Genomic DNA, 18482 nt, shown 5'->3' with positions numbered 1-18482 from the left:
TGCTGTACCTGTGCAAGAAACATTGCCATATGGTTAATTAGAACATAGCTTTAAAGAAACACTACTGAACTGCCCAATGAGGTGCCGAGTGGCAGATTTAATGGTAACTTAAATCATACTGCTTGAAAAGCTGCACGAGGGCAGTTGAAATTCGAATAGGTTTTCTTTGAAAACTGCTGATGCAGAACTGGTCGTAAGTAATTGCTCCGTTAAGTACCGTCATTAGGATGGCGGTACGGCTGAGTGTACCCGCCACCAGCCATTAGACGGCGCTATTTTCACCGCGTGTGTCAGCCTTCAGCGTTATAATATTACTTAATCCACCACCGTAGCTTAGTGGTGCCGGCATGGTAGCTGAGCGTGTTCGGTCAGAGAGGCGCTGGCCCTCTGTAATATAAAAAACTGAGTAAAGGAATCAACGTCCGCCCAGACCAAACGCAACGACAGTATCGAACCAAACGAAAAAAAAAGTGGGAAGCGCGCAGGCTCGTCATACCGGGGGGCCCAGGTTCGATTCCCGCTTGGGGACTGGGTGTTTGTGTCGTATCCATCATCATCATTTCATCCTCAAAGACGCCAAGTCGCTGAAGTGGTGTCACCTCAAAAGACCTGCACCAGACGGTCAGGTCTACCCGCCGGGAGGCCCTCGCCACACGTCATTTCATTTGTTCATCATATTATTACTTCGCTTTGCGCCACTGTGAAAGAAACATGGCTATGCCATTCTCCTTTATGCACCAATGAAGACGCCGTTCTGTACTCCGTTTTTACAGGTATGAAGGCGAACCAGGATCTGAAATACATAGAACACGTTCAGCACAACGCGGCGGCCGTGCTTTACCTCGGTAATTTACCAGTGGAATTAACAAATCAAAAGCTGTCGAACAAATGTGAAGTACAGCGACGAAGTAGCAGGACGACCAATAACATCCAGTACTGTTGCCAATATTGGGCAAGTCGGTGACTCAATTTAAAATAACCTACGAGTGACTGTTGATGAAGCAGCAAACCTACGAAGGTTATCCAGAAAGTAACGCACCGCATTTCTTCTTCAACAATTCTTTATTGAACATAATGAAAATTACACACACGAAACAATGGTGTTTTACCTACACACCTTAGTTTTCCACGTAATCTCCATCCCGTTCTATGGCCTTGCTCCAGCGTGGAACAAGGGCGTGTATGCCCTGTCGGTACCAATCTTTGTCCTGGTAGCGGAGCCAGTGCTTCACTGTCTCAATCACCTCCTCATCGTCCTCAATATGTCTTCCACGAATGGCATGCTTTAATGGCCCAAACTATGGGAAGTCCGACTTAGCTAGATCAGGGCTGTAGGGCGGATGGGGTAACACTGTCCAACCTTGTATTGCGATGCTTTCATCAGTCCTCAGACCTGTGTGGGGCTGAGCGTTATCGTGTTGCAGCAAAACATCTCCTGGGTTGCTGTGGCGCCGAAGTAGCCGGAAGAGCGTCTTGAGTTTTGCCAATGTGTTAGCATATATGAATTAATGTACCGCCTCTTGGCATCACATCAATGAGAATCACATCTTCACAGTCTCAGAACACGGTGATCATGACCTTACCGGCGGAGGCAGTTGCTTTGAACTTTTTCTTCTGTGGGGAGTGGGAATGGCGCTATTCCATCGACTGTCTTTCTGTTTCGGGCTCAAAATGGTGAACGCTGGTTTCATCACCTGTCACAGTACGGGTTAAGAAGGTCAACTTGCACACACTATTGAATATCCAAGAGTGCGGATGATTGCATCCACACTTCCTTTGCTGATTGACAGATGCAGCGCCAAATGCCGAGTCGTAATGCGTCTGTCCTCGTGAATGACAAAACCAGCTCACCCCAACATGTCAGATGTTACAGCCGTGGATGGTCTGCCCAACCGCTGCAAATCGTGGAGCTCCGCCGAACCGCCTTCTGTTGACCTCACCCTCCGTGCTCAGTGACTAACTGTATTTCTGTCGACACCAGATGCTCCACAGACTTTGCACAAGCGTTTGTGAATATTCCCCATAGTTCCTTTCTCTGCAGTGAGAAATTCAATGACGGCACGTTGCTTGTAACGTATATCACCTTCAGACGTTATTTTGAAACTGTCCTGCAGCTACGCTATCCGTCGGAAGTGACAGAAACTTGGTGGGCTCACTCAGGAAACTTCAAATAATACATACGTAACGTTTCGCATTCTTAGCATTGTTTTCGGCTGAGAAAAAAATGCCTGCATTACTTTCTGGGCAACCCTCGTAATTAGCGTAGCGATTTTTCTGCACAAAACATTATCCATAACAGACTCAACTTTCGTAAAGTATGATGGTTCAAATGGTTCTGAGCACTATGGGACTTAACATCTGAGGTCATCACTCCCCTACAGCTTAGAACTACTTAATCCTAACTAACCTAAGGACGTCACACACATTCATGCCCGAGGCAGGATTCGAACCTGCGACCGTAGCGGTCGCGCGGTTCCAGACTGTAGATCCCTAGAACCGCTCGGCCACTCAGGCTGGCGTAAAGTATGATCCTCACTTTCTCCGCTTGTAAGGTAGTCCGCATTTATCACCCACTCCTGAGCCTGGAAAGTGGTCGTAATGAAGGGAAGTGTGGTTTGGAATCATTTCAGTGAATTGGAAGCAAATACTGTGAAGCATAAGGAAGAGAAGTATTACTACTTTAACAGGAAACTTTAAATTTTTATGCATCGACGAATACGAATGACAGGGGAAATTCAAACAGCAAATAAGTGTTACTTTACCATCCTCCATCTCAGTCTCACTACAAGAAACTAAGAAAAAGGTAACTTCGAAAAAATCTTTAATGATGAATCAACAACGGGATTTGTCGAACTGTGCATCAAAATTAGGTGAGTAGTTGATTTGAGGAATGTTTGCGCTTCAATACTTCCCTGTAATTTCCATCAAGAGCCTCGGATTTCAAGATTTGATACAACGCTTGTCATCAGTACTATAAAGCTGAATTCGTTACATAAATAAATGAACGGACAATGTCCCAGCAGTTTATGTGTTATGTTCAGTGTATTTTTAATATTCTGCGTAATACTCGTATAATGCTCGAGATACTTTTTGCCTGTAGTCATTCTACAGCTTCTTACCGTAGCTGACATGAAGATAAGAGTTTAGTGACATTGTAAGATGGCAAGAACTATGCCCCTTACATGAAGTCATTAAAGATCACCTAACTCACGCTGAGCGAACAGTAGAGCTGAACAAAAAATGACTGACAAGGCACAATGCATCTTGTAGAGGGTATAGTATGGACGTATTGGAATAATTAATGTCGGGTGATGGTTTTAAAGTAATTCACACGACATGAAAACTTTGTGGAAACATGTCGATTTACTGGAGGCTAGTTTACCCCAGGAAAGTATTTAGAGTTGAGTGTGGTCGGCCGGGGAGCGGCGAAGGGAGCGACAATAGGCAGCTTAGGGCGGCTCAAGCCCTGAGAAATCGGTAACGGGGCGCGGCCTCCAGCTGCCTGAAGATGAGTGACAGTGAGTGGGTGGTTGACCCCATGCTGGTGTACCGGAAAGCAGAAGGAGAACTTGTACGCCTGTTGATAAATGTCCGTTGTCCTGTTGTCAGTGAAACATGCGAGTAAGCCATGCAAAGCTACGGTGGAATGGTCAACAGAGGCCAAAATATGTGTGTTCGTGACTATAGCAACTTCACGCTGAATTCACGGTCCGCAGAGTCTGAAGTAAATCAGGTGAAGAGAGATAGAACGAAATATGCCAGCCTACGATGGGAACATAGGACCAAGGAATTTGAAGTACTCTCCTGGGAGTCAGAATTCCGGAAAACTTGGTGTTTGTGCAGACGCTAACCTTGATGGGTGGACTGGGTGGAGCTAAACAGCAGAAGTTGAGAGGAAGGGAAATTTTGCGGGAATTTGTTCACTTCCCAGAGCAGGCATTGGTCAGCGCTGAGAAGCGACGCATAATTAACATGACTTGCGCTGCAATTGGCGTAAGTGATTTTGTTGGAGGGGAAACCGAGGCGAAAAGCGGACTGGGAGAAGTCTCCGTAGAGGTCTTCCATTCCCAGCTTGCCTAGAGTGCGGACGTGGCGTTCTTTACTCAGCTTGCCCGAGAGAGAGTGAGCATCTCTGCAGTTTAGGACATAGCAAATGGAACGATTGAGCTTGGAGATAGGAAGTTTTGGTTCAGCTATGTACTGAACAAGATAGCTAGGAGTGAATAGATGAGCGCAGCATTGCAGCACCATGAGGTCGGCCGACGCCGCTCCGCCATGCTGTATTCGGTGATATTGCGCTCGCTCTGGCCACTGATTAATTTGTTGGATCACGTTGGCAAAGTTTCCACGAGGGTTTCATGGACCATGTATTGTAGAATTTTTCTCGCACTTCGCATTACGCCTGGATCAGTCGATAGGAATTACTTTTGAGTTATCGCGCTTTACTCCACGCAAACGCAATTTATTACCACTGCTTGGTAGGAGAGTCATGTAATGTGATGATTGAAGGTCGTGAGTTAAAATAAATTTGTGCTAATCGACTGCATCTGTTTTCAATCAAGTAGTTGAAATACCAAGTCATTTTCTTAATTAATTTAATGTTCAACATTTGCATCTGGTGTTCAATAGCTGAATATAACATCAATGTGCACCCATTTTTAATGAAAAGTGATCAATTCTGAATCAATTAATGTGAACACTGCCACCGCATTTCAATCAGGAGTCACAGGGCCTTAATACTTTCCTTGCGTTATCCGATATTGCGGCAGTTTTGCACTCTCTGTTGATCTGTTAGTCAATTAGCTGGGGTGAACACACGCCAAAACCAGATAAGTGTCGGGTGGGGTGTTACAACATCTTGGTAAGGTAAAGTAAACTGCTTATCCAGAGTGATTCAAAAGTAACTGAAGACACTTAGTGGTTGTAATGTACGCATCAAAGCAAGACTAAACTGTTAAATAAAGTTTTGGGTGCTTTATTTCCAAGTTGCATAATGTCATTTGTGATAGGTATTACATCAAGCGTGTTGAGAACATCATGGAAATGACTGATACGGGGACAGCAATGCCATCCTTTTCATCTGCAGAAGGTACGGGAATTGACACGTGTACACTTCCCTAGACATTAGAATCAGTGGTTACTCGAGCGCCATGCTGCTGATCTGCTATTCGGTCTTCGGGTACTGTTTGCGGATGAGAACCTCTTTCCCAGTGCCTGTATAGTGAACGATCATATGAAGCACGTGTGGGTGTATGAGAATCCTCGGGTAAATACAGTAAGACGATGTCAACATCGTTTTGCAATGTACATTTGGTTTGCTGTGGTGGACAATCAGTTACTCGGACAGCATGCTATTCCAAAGCGCCTGACTGCCAGAGAGTACCGGCAGTTTTTGGAATATGAATTGGGCGGTGTGCTACATGATGTCCCACTCGCTGCACGAACCAGCTTATGGTTTATGAACGGCGATACATTTCAGATGGGAGGCAAGATAGTATTTCAAAGTGGCTTGTCCCGATAAGTGGATAGGTCATGCAGAACCAGTTGCTTGGCCCGCCAGATCTTCAGATCTTAACCCCATGGACTTCTACCTTCGCCCGCCGCTGTGGCCGAGAGGTTCTAGGCGCTTCAGGCTGGGACGACGCTGCTCCTACGGTCGCAGTTTCGAATCCTGCCTCGGGCATGGATGTGTGTGATGTCCTTAGGTTAGTTAGGTTGACGTAGTTGTAAGTCTAGGGGACTGATGACCTCAGATGTTAAGTCCCATAGTGCTCAGAGCCATTTGAACCATTTGAACTTCTACCTTCGGGGACGTCTCAAGGAGCTCGTGTATGGCTTTTCAACTGAGAATACAGGACTGCTACAGCACTGAACTGAAAATGGTTGTGCAATCTCTAGAATGAGATGAACGGAGCGTGCAACGTTCCGACAGCTGTGCGACGTCGATCAAGTCAATTTCTTCGTCTACATGAACAAGGCGGCAGGGGTAAAATACAGGGAGCGAAAGGCTATTTACAATTTGTACAGAAACCAAATGGCAGTTATAAGAGTCGAGGGACATGAAAGGGAAGCAATGGATGGGAAGGGTTGTAGCCTGTCCCCGATGTTATTCAATCTGTATATTGAGCAAGCAGTAAAGGAAACAAAAGAAAAATTCGTAGTAGGTATTAAAATCCATGCAGAAAAAATAAAAACTTCGAGGTTCCTCGATGACATTGTAATTCTGAAGAGACAGCAAAGGACCTGGAAGAGCAGCTGAATGGAATGGACAGTGTCTTGAAAGGAGGATATAAGATGAACATCAACAAAAGCTAAACAAGGACAATGGAATGTAGTCGAATTAAAGCGGGTGGTGCTGAGGGAATTAGATTAGGAAATGAGATACTTAAAGTAGTAAAGGAGTTTTGCTATTTGGGGAGCAAAATAACTGATGGTGGTCGAAGTAGAGAGGATATAAAATGTAGACTGGCAATGGCAAGGAAAGCGTTTCTGAAGAAGAGAAATTTGTTAACATCGAGTATAGATTTAAGTGTAAGGAAGTCGTTTCTGAAAGTATTTGTATGGAGCGTACCCACGTATGGAAGTGAAACATGGACAATAAATAGTTTGGACAAGAAGAGAATAGAAGCTTTCGAAATGTGGTGCTACAGAAGAATGTTGAAGATTAGGTGGATAGATCACGTAACTAATGAGGAGGTATTGAATAGGTTTGAGGAGAATAGAAGTTTGTGGCACAACTTGACTAGAAGAAGGGATCGGTTGGTAGGACATGTCCTGAGGCATCAAGGGATCACAAATTTAGCTTTGGAGGGCAGCGTGGAGCGTAAAAATCGTAGAGGGAGACCAAGAGATGAGTACACCAAGCAGATTCAGAAGGATGTAGGTTGCAGTAGGTACTGGGAGATGAAGAAGCTTGCACAGGATAGAGTAGCATGGAGAGCTACATCAAACCCGTCTCTGGACTGAAGACCACAACAACAATAACAACAACATGGACAACATTTTGAACATGTTCTTGGATAAATGTACAGTACGTAGTAGTATTAGTTTCGGGTACCTCCGTGACACTACTTGTGTGAGAAGAATTAATTTTGTGTTGTTTGTACTGCACTTATCTCGCAAATAAAGCAATTTCAGAAAAAAACTTTATTTAACATTTTAGTCTTACTTTGATGCACACATTACACCCTCGAAATTTGTACATTGAATATTAATTAAAACAACAATACAGAATTAAATAAACAGTTTTTCTAATGCAACTGTGGAGGCCAACTCGCCAGTCTATGGGGTATCAGGAATTTGCAGTGTTAATTTAAAATTTATTTTCTTCTTAAGGTTTCACTTTCAGTGCTGAATCGGCAGGAAATATGGGAGTGAGGAAGTGGAATGTGCTGATGGTTTCATTGGAGAAATTTTACTTCATCATTTGTTAACCGAAACCAAAACTTCACACATCGCTGTAAGAGCGAATTTACGCTAGCTGACCGAAACCCTTAGATCTCGAAATACGTTTATTACATTTGCCTGTAGTACAGAAAATCTTTAATCTTATAACAAAAATCAATTTGCATGGCTGTAATCCCTGACGCACATTGTATTAAAACAACGAATAATAAACTCAGTCATACACATATTATCAAACTACAGTGATACAGGAAAGACGATAACTGAGTGATGATGGGCAATATTAAAATTCAAAATATTAAGACAAATGTTACAGATTTTTCTTGTCAGTGGATATTACCGCAAAACTTTACACAATAACGTACTAGGCATGTCCATCAGTTCACTTAGGACGCATCGAAGTGGTTGCACATTTTGGCGGCGCAACTGATACACTAAACTTATTGTGTTCACAGAAAACTCTACACAAGAACACACATGACATGTACGTCAGTGCACTGAACCATACATATTCACAGAAAACTCTAGAGAAGAACATACATGGAATGTACACCAATTAACTTGAGATGTATGGTAATCTTTGCGTCTCAATAAAGCATGATAATTCTCTGCAACACATAAGCACATGATTGCACACAACAACTCACACTTAACACCAATTTAAAAAGAAAAGAAACAGGAACGAACGAGAAAGAAACTTGACTTGTCATAAAAGGCAACCAAAATTACAAGAGAGACCAACGAAGTGAAGTACATAGTTTAATAAGACATTAACTCACATGCAGCAGACATAATTCCAAGAACAACACGAACATAACATACAAGGAAACTAAAAGCCCAATCAGACACAACGCTGTGCGAAGCGTAAGACCGACAGAACGTCGATCAAACACATGATCGATCTGTAGCAACCTTAGCTGAGCACCATTTTAATGTCCCCGGGGTGCCGTCTTCGAGACACATTGTAATGAAAAAATGGCAAGCCGACAGTTTACATCTGTCGCTGGTGAATCCACAGTATCCGTCTGTGCGCGATATTCGATACACGGCATTGCCGCAACAACGGGCCGACAGCCTCTTCCCGACAACTCCTACTCCACTAGAGCCGCGCTGTTCGCGTCCTACGTGCATGACACCGGGAAGTGACAGATAGCCTGCACTCAGCGTCCACAGCTCAGGACTGCCTTTAGCGCTAGTTGTCACGGCCACAACTTTAATATACAGACCGGACGCTACTCAAAGCATTGCGACGAACCGAGTGTTTACCTCCTTGTTCGTAGGCAGACTCCTCACTGTCGCAAACTTTTCTCATATCGATTGCCAGAGATGTGATGATGATGTGTGGTTTGTGGGGCGCTTAACTGCTCGGTCAGCAGCGCCCAGACAAAGTCACAATTTTTACACAGTCGAATTTCTTTTACAGTCCAGTCTAGCCTCTGTTAAGAATGACGTTGATGATGATGATGATGATGATAATGATGATGATGAAATGATGAGGTCAACACAAACACCCAGTCCCTGGGCAGAGAAAATCCCCAATCTGCTAGGGAATCGAACCCGGGACCCCGTGATCCAGAGGCAGCAACGCTAACCACTTGACCACGAGCTTCGGACTGGCAGAGACGTGCTGGCATGGCTCAAGTACCCACGTACCAATTCTTGTGCAGAAGTACACTGATCGACAAGTTCCATATGCCTCTCCTGAGTAGCCAATGAGGAGTGAGCGAAGAAAATCACTATTGGTTGCCAGACGCGGTTGGTGTGTCGGATGCGAGACAGGCGTTTTCATGTCACTGATTGCGCGGCCCCTCCCGCCGTAGGTTCAAGTCCTCTCTCGGGCATGGGTGTGTGTGTGTTGTTCTTAGCATTAGTTAGTTTAAGTAGTGTGTAAGTCTAGGGACCGATGATCTCCACAGTTTGGTCCCTTAGGAATTCACACACAAAGTATCTGCACAGGCGTTTTCCCTGTATGAGTCTATTCCTCTTCTCTCTCTTCTAATTGCTCTTGGAATTCATTCTGTTACTAAATGACACATACCATGACCGTCCTGAATGGCTGAGGGTCTGTTTTACCACCGCAGGGTACACCTGATTATCCTCTGCACATTGGAATATATGAGGGAAGGTCTCGGTCAATTTTGATTGAAAAAATCCGGTATCTGTTGTGATAGACTGTGGAATATTCCCGCTTCAGCCTCTAGAGTTTCATGAAGTTTAGTTAGGCGACAGCACTATACTTCAAAATAGCATCTGTAACGGATGTGTGTCCCATGCAGAAAGCAGCAATTGAGCTTCTTTCGGCCGAAAAGCAGAGCACCACAGATATTCATGGGAAGTTTAGGGATATTTATGGAGAAATGGCAGTAAACAAAAGCATGGTGAGTCGTTGGGTGAGGCGTCTGTCATCATCGCAACAAGGTCGTACCAATCTGTTCGATCTCCCGCATGCTGGCCGGCCTCAACAGAGGTGGCTGAAGCAATGTTGCAACATGTGGACACTCTCGTTCGAGGTGATTGACAGATCACAATCAGACACCTCTCTGCTCAACTGGACGTCTCTGTTAGTACTGCTGACAGACTCGCCCACCAGTTGGGGTACTCAAAGGTGTGTGCCAGTTGATCTCCTCGCCACCTGACAGAAGATCGTAAAAAGCAACGAATGGCCATCTATGCACAAGAGCTTGAGCACTATGAGGCTGATCGTGACAATTTTTTATCGAACATAGTCAAAAATGATGAAATGGGCTCATCACATCGAAACCAGAAACAAAACGGCAATCCATGGAGTGGTGCCACACCACTTCTTCTCTGAAGAAAAAGTTCAGCGTCGCACCCTCAGCCAGAAAAAACATGACGACCGTCTTCTGGAACTATGAAGGGGTTACTCCGTTGATGTTCTTCCTCATGGTGCAACGATCAACTCTGGATTTTACTGTGCTATACTCAGCAAACTGAAGAAACGACTTCAGCGTGTTCGTCACCACAAACATGCAAACGAACTTCTCCATGACAACGCAAGGCCTCACATAAGTCTGCGCACCTGAGAGGAGCTCACAAAACTTCATTGGACTGTTCTTCCTTATCCACCCTGCAGCCTGGATCTCACACATTCTAACTTCCATCTGTCTGGCCCAATGAAGGATGCACTCCATGATGATGGGAAGGTTACTGATACAGCACGACATTGGCTCCGACATCGACCAGTTGAGCGGTATCATGCGGGTACACAGGCCCTCCCTGTAATGTGGCTTAAGATCGTCACATTGTACGGATATTATGTTGAAAAATAGATTTTGTAGCCAGAAGAGTGGAGAATAATGTGGTGTATTGGAATCCCGAACAAAAGCAACCTGATTTCAGGAAAAAAATGTGCTGCATTAGTTACTGAACGCCCCTCGTAGGAATAACTTTGTGAAACTCAATTTTTCACTTCAAATAATCCCTTTGGATGTCCACACTCCTGGAAAGTCCAGCACTCTCCACCAGTATCCAACAATATGGCTGCCGCAGACACTACGATCGCCGGACTAAATATTAGTCCATTGAAAAAGCACACCAGTCGTTTAGGAGTGCTGTAGAAGGTGTGGCCCTGACTTAAGCCATGGCAGCGAAGTTGTGTATCTGTACCAGTCCTTTGTATGGATTCAGGACAGTAATATTGGTCGATGTGGGCACAGGACAGAATGGTAGAAAGCAGATAACATTTTTGCATGTCACACTGTAAAATCACAGCATGAATAAAGTTGTTCGATTTGTTGATGTGTCAACGCAGGTTGTGCTACGTGACTACAAGAAATGGAATGGTGTACTACTCACAGTCATGTAACACTGCCTGAGAATAGTGATCTAAAAATGTGCTAACCAACCTGAGACGAATATCAAGCCTTGTCAATGGCAATAATTTTCAAACCTAGTAACACCTTAAGTGTCACTGAATGCAGGTCCACTTCAACCCAGTTCCGAGTGACCCCTTTGAAGGAAACTGCGTACAATGGATATTTAGTGGTAGGTGCCTTGCTAAAGGCCATTGCTCACAGCGACACGTTGAGTTGTTCGTCTTCTGACTGGAGGCGTGTAGTTTCACAAGGTTGCCATTGAAAGTCGTCAACTGTTACACAATTTCCATATCATGTATTCATATGTGCATCGACAGTCACTTGTCTGTCTCAAAGAACCTTAGTCACTTTTCTTCTACTACAGTTATCTTTGGCTGGGAACTGCATGGCATGCCTTAAGCAAGTCGCCTAAATTCTGAGCTGAACGAATCAATACAAATGCTAGGTGGACAGAATCAGTTAGCAAGGTCAGCTGTTGTTCTGCTTTGTGCTGTGAGGATGAGCCAGTCAAACAGATTGTGTAGTCACGGGGTGCCAAACTTCACAGCGTGTGCGGACCGAGAACCAGTCTGTCACTTTGCTCGCTCGGTCCTTCTCGGAAGTACGCGGAACTCCACATTTCATTTAGCACTGCGATGCTGCAGTTTTCGGTTCGCACAACTCTCTGAATAATTCGGCTGAATGGTGGTGTCAGCGCTATTTAACATTCGCTACTTATTCGTGGTGTAAATGATGTTCACACGTCCCATGGCGTTTTGCCCGTAAAGAAGCAGACTAGCCATCAATCGTCACAATTTGCATAAGCTATGAGTACTGCTTTTTGGTATGAAACGACATTACAACACCATGGAGAAAGAATTTAAAGATTTGCTTGATACTGAAGGATCAAAAAATTACAAAAATAGACAGATCGGATTCATTGTTCTGTACATCAAGAGATACGTTGTACTAAATCTGCAGGCACTGAGCGCGTGAAGAAATTGGTGGTACGAACAGTAGAATTACTGAAGTCGCACGCTTTGTTCCATTGTCAGTTGCAACAGTTTTCAATGGAACTGAACAGACTTTATATACTACCGCAAAGCACGTTGGTTAACTCAAGGAGCATGCCTAGGACGATTTAAAACTCGCTATTGTTGAGTGCATGAGTGAAAAAGGAGTGCAGAAACGAAAATTAGAACATTCACAATGGATTACAGACTTTTTTAAGTGGACTTGGCTGCACACTGCCAACAGGAACACATTGCCAGGTAACTTCTTTCTGATTTGATGGGCATGCATTTAAAAGAAAATCGTGTTGTGAACGGGACCATTTTGATCAAGACAGTGCAGTTCCCTAAGCTCACTGGCCTTCAACAAAACGCGACGCTCGGAGAGTTCATTGTGGCCTTGAATGAATTAAAGGACCGTTTTACAAGGGTGGTGAGTGCACAGTCAATCTTACATCTGTTCTCGAGCTATTTTCGGGACATTTTACGAGTTAAGTTGAACACTCCCCTGTGCGTATGTAGATGTAACTGATTAATCTCCAAGATAATTTCAGTTTTAATGACATATCTTTTTATCTTAAAACTGTCCAGGACGTCCAAATTGTCTTCCTCAGGTGTAGTTTCCATGACTCCATAGTGAGGACGCAAAAGTGCTACAGTATTTCGATCGACATATTTATGTGAAAGACAATTTTTCGATTATAAAACTAAATGTCACGATTTGAGTTTGAACCCCGAAACTGTCTGCATCGATCCGTATGTTGACAGTTTGTACCGATATAAATAACATTAGGTCTTCAGCGCGCCAAAAATAATTAAATAATACTAAAAATTTGTTTTGTTGTTTTGTTTGTGATCTATGTTGCTGAGAAATATGAAATACACTCCTGGAAATTGAAATAAGAACACCGTGAATTCATTGTCCCAGGAAGGGGAAACTTTATTGACACATTCCTGGGGTCAGATACATCACATGATCACACTGACAGAACCACAGGCACATAGACACAGGCAACAGAGCATGCACAATGTCGGCACTAGTACAGTGTATATCCACCTTTCGCAGCAATGCAGGCTGCTATTCTCCCATGGAGACGATCGTAGAAATGCTGGATGTAGTCCTGTGGAACGGCTTGCCATGCCATTTCCACCTGGCGCCTCAGTTGGACCAGCGTTCGTGCTGGACGTGCAGACCGCGTGAGACGACGCTTCATCCAGCCCCAAACATGCTCAATGGGGGACAGGTCCGGAGATCTTGCTGGCCAGGGTAGTTGACTTACACCTTCTAGAGCACGCTGGGTGGCACGGGATACATGCGGACGTGCATTGTCCTGTTGGAACAGCAAGTTCCCTTGCCGGTCTAGGAATGGTAGAACGATGGGTTCGATGACGGTTTGGATGTACCGTGCACTATTAAGTGTCCCCTCGACGATCACCAGTGGTGTACGGCCAGTGTAGGAGATCGCTCCCCACACCATGATGCCGGGTGTTGGCCCTGTGTGCCTCGGTCGTATGCAGTCCTGATTGTGGCGCTCACCTGCACGGCGCCAAACACGCGTACGACCATCATTGGCACCAAGGCAGAAGCGACTCTCATCGCTGAAGACGACACGTCTCCATTCGTCCCTCCATTCACGCCTGTCGCGACACCACTGGAGGCGGGCTGCACGATGTTGGGGCGTGAGCGGAAGATGGCCTAACGGTGTGCGGGACCGTAGCCCAGCTTCATGTAGACGGTTGCGAATGGTCCTCGCCGATACCCCAGGAGCAACAATGTCCCTAATTTGCTGGGAAGTGGCGGTGCGGTCCCCTACGGCACTGCGTAGGTTCCTACGGTCTTGGCGTGCATCCGTGCGTCGCTGCGGTCCGGTCCCAGGTCGACGGGCACGTGCACCTTCCGCCGACCACTGGCGACAACATCGATGTACTGTGAAGACCTCACGCCCCACGTGTTGAGCAATTCGGCGGTACGTCCACCCGGCCTCCCGCATGCCCACTATACGCCCTCGCTCAAAGTCCGTCAACTGCACATACGGTTCACGTCCACGCTGTCGCGGCATGCTACCAGTGTTAAAGACTGCGATTGAGCTCCGTATGCCACGGCAAACTGGCTTACACTGACGGCGGCGGTGAACAAATGCTGCGCAGCTAGCGCCATTCGACGGCCAACACCGCGGTTCCTGGTGTGTCCGCTGTGCCGTGCGTGTGATCATTGCTTGTACAGCCCTCTCGCAGTGTCCGGAGCAAGTATGGTGGGTGTGACACACCGGTGTCAATGTGTTCTTTTTTCCATTTCCAGGAGTGTATAAAACCAAGTAATATGCAGTGCAACTGCACTGTCATTCAGATGTGGCGCGTTCATAATTTTACCCTATCCCCCCTCCTCATGTCCAGACAGCGTGGAGTGGTGGTGGGGGAAATTTGCAGCGAGGCTGAGCACTTCCGACACTCGTGCCCGCGCACGGCCCGGGAGCCGATATCACGGCCGCTCATGGTGTTGACGCTTTGTCTCGTGGCAAAGTAATGGGCACGTTGAAGCACATGGTTCTGGATTATAGAGATATGGCTGTTTTCTTGCGCTGCATTTGCATAGTGCTACTTTGTGGAACATCGGATTTATTTGTGCACGTCATTTTGCTGTCGTATTCAGTGCAGGCAATACCTGTTCTTTGTTGGGAGTTCACAGTTTCATTAGAACACGTGGACATCGACATCCAATTTCTATTCAGCCGTCCGAGCTTGCATGTTAATTGTCACCGCTCTTCCACACATTGAATAATATTGTGGGTGTTAATACAAGTATAGGGTGATTTTCCTAGTCTTTTGTGTATTTATGGTCATGTTAAGCCACATGGTCTGTTGAAAGGCACTTATATGTGAAACATGAAATTTTGTACTCATTTTGTCAACAATATATGTACAATATTCATATAATATGGTATTCTTAGGAACTTATTTTTCACTCCTCTTATGTTTATTCAAATCTTTACTTGTTTTCACTTAAGAAGTCGTTGGCAAGTAATCCGTTATGTAAAAATGTCCTCATTTGTATTACTAATGTTCTTTTGTATTACAAATGTTCATTTGTATTACAAATAAAGTTCGTGTAGGTATATAAGGGACGATTGAAGTGAACAACGATTGCAGTCAGTACCTGATGAACAAATGCTGTTGGGCTGAACAGTGAAACATTTACTTGCAAACGGTGGCGTCTAGAAGACAAAGGTATTTATTATATTATTTGAATTAGTGCGCCGCTGCCGAAGGCACAAAGTAGCACTATTGGGGGCCGTGACGTCACGGCCGAGGGTCGGTGGGTGGCTGGGGGTCGTTGGCAAATAATCAGTTATGTAAAAATGTCCTCATTTGTATTACTAATGTTCTTTTGTATTAAAATTTTCATTTGTATTACAAATGAAGTTCGAGTAGGTATATAAGAGGCAGCGTTGGACATTATGATTAGTTCTACCGAGTTAACGATGGGTTGTGGAGTCAAATCGTGGGAAGTTTAAAAAGTATACAGCTCGTGGTGAAGAGAAACGGTTACCTTGGTCAGCAATACGAGAGATTAATCGTAAACGTGCCGCAAAACGTAAGAGAGATATTTTAGATGAATCATTGGAGTTAACTACTGAAGACAAGGATTTTTTTGATACTTTAGAAGATCTTCATTTAACTGAATTATTTAGTGATACTCCATCTGAAGCGAAACGTCCTAAACAAGACAACGAACCGACATCAGGACCATCTTCAAGACCTGATAATCAACCTAATTTAATAGACAACGAGTTTCAAGATCAAGGATTACAAATTCCCAGTACTTCTGCAGCCACTGAAATGGAAGTAGAAGAACAACCATGATCTTCTCAACAATTACGCAAGGTACTAGCAATACTGATACATCAGCTGGTGGTACAAGTACTGGACAATTAACTACATTTCAGTTATGGAAGTCAGAACAAATTAAACAAGACAGTGTTATAATTATTAATATACATATATTTTTTGTATGGGGTTATGCATATAAATGGTTTGATGTAGTTGCTCCTGATAATAATGACAAAGTTTTAGCTAAAAGATTAGTTACATCTGGAGCTCAATTTATAATTATAGTCTGTCTGTAAACTCAAGAGCGAGCAGCGCTTTTGGCGGGGGAAGCGGCCTTTCCCGGAAGAACGCTCCCACCGGCCTACAGGGGCAGCCAAAATGTGTTCCCCGTTACCTGTCTAGCGGTGTAGACCGACGTGCAGTGGTATACGTCGTATCTGTTCGTGGGATCTTAGTTGCCAGTGTCAGTTAAATTTGTATACTTAATGATACACTTCGATATCCGGAAGTGTTGGATAATCGTCTAGCATTGCAAGAAAATGTGCAGAATCCGAGGAAGAGGACGTATTTGCGGAGTAACGAGCGTTCGATCGTCTCTAATGTTATTACAGCGTGTGTTAAAGAGGCGACCCAAAAGAACTGTTGGCTAACATTACCAGTCCCAATCAAAGAGCTGCAATTTATGCAAACGTCAGCCTCGTCCAATAGGACGCATAAGGAACGAACGCGAAAATAAGCCGCATGGTTTAGTGGAATCACCACGAAAGAAAACAAATAATCTTAGGAGATCGTTATAGACAGTTTCAAAATCAGTTGCTGCTTATGGAACACTAAAGCTCGGTCACTATTTACCTGATTCTGAGACATATTGATTGAAATATGTGCGCTACAGCTATTGTAAACACTGCTGAAATTTTCTTCGAAACATTTACATCGATTCTGGACCTCTAAGCAAAAATCTTGACATACGAGGTGCATTCACATATTAATTTTTATTTTTGGTGTTAACTTTATTTGTTAATCTACAGCAATGTTATCCTCTTCAAAATATTCCCCATTACGTACTATACACTTGAGCCAGTGCTTTTTCGAATTCCCGAAATTCTTTAGGAACTGTTTCTTTGGGATATTTTATAGGTCTCTTAACTGTGAATTTTTAATCCCATCCACGCATGTAAAACAGCTGTCCTTTAAGGTCTGCTTTGAAATGTTTGTACCACTTGTATGCCCTTGGTTCACTCATAACAGGCTCACCAAAAGCAATATTTAACAATTCTAAAAATTTCTTACACTTTATTCCATTCCTATAACAAAATTGAATATAGATTCTCTATTCTGTTTTTATACAAAACACATGTAACCTTTTTGACAGCTGACAACACAGTAAATACCCAATATGCATAATATTGTACACATACTTTTGAGGCATGTTTACGAAGACAGTGACAAAAAAGTAGTGCAGATCGGACTAATACAACATACAAAATTATAAATTTCTGCTTACCTTTTAAACACTCTTTGTGTTGCAAGTCCTTCAAAGAAAACCTCTACCTTTTAATAGAAACACAAAGTAAGAACAAGCCTTAAATTCTGCAGATTGATTGCATTATATGAGGTTCGTTTTACGAATAACAATAGAGGAACATACAATACATTCACATGAACAGGCATTCGGTTCTATGTTTGTAGTATAATCCTGACTTCCATTCTTACCTTAATATTATTTACTCTGTAATGTTGTGTTTCAGAGGAAGCTATCGTTTTTTGTATTCCTTATGGTCTTAACGCATTTGTCTAAAAATGAACGCAGCCGAGACGTATCTGCACACGGCGTCGCCACTGATTTAAAGCGCGCGAAGCGGCACAGCCGATACCGCGTTGTGAAACAGCCTGTAGAAGCGCCTTGTGACATAGCTAGGTTGGCAGAGTGGGGACTCACTCGCTCGCTCTTCAATTTACATACAGACTATAACGAATTAAGCCAGTTTATGAGTAAAGCACAATTTGATTCATTACCACATAATTCATTTGTAAAGAAATTATGGATATCGTTAACTCCTGTTGGTTTAGAAGCCAGTTTTCAAACTGGAAGTACATTAAGTGCAAGCGGAAGTATTACTCATATTCCAATGTTAATTTATAATAAAGGTGCGAATCTTGCAATTGCTCATGAACCAGTTAAAGCTACGACTGAACAAACTAAACCTATGTGTATTAGTGGTATTGCAGCAAAAGGCCATATACAAAATACTTTATGGGGTTTAAGTTCAATGAATGATTATCCTACATGTTTAACTGTTCCACGTAACTGGCCTTTTTATGATTCTTTTATAATACCACATGGTAAATCTGACGATAATGGAAATTTATTTGCTACAGATGAAGTATTTGGAGTTCATTATTTACATAAATTGTATGAAGTAGG

The sequence above is a fragment of the Schistocerca cancellata genome, chromosome 9 (assembly GCF_023864275.1).
Source record: "Schistocerca cancellata isolate TAMUIC-IGC-003103 chromosome 9, iqSchCanc2.1, whole genome shotgun sequence".
Taxonomy (NCBI): domain Eukaryota; kingdom Metazoa; phylum Arthropoda; class Insecta; order Orthoptera; family Acrididae; genus Schistocerca; species Schistocerca cancellata.
The sequence above is the reverse complement of the archived record's forward strand: the minus strand, read 5'-3'. Positions refer to the sequence as shown.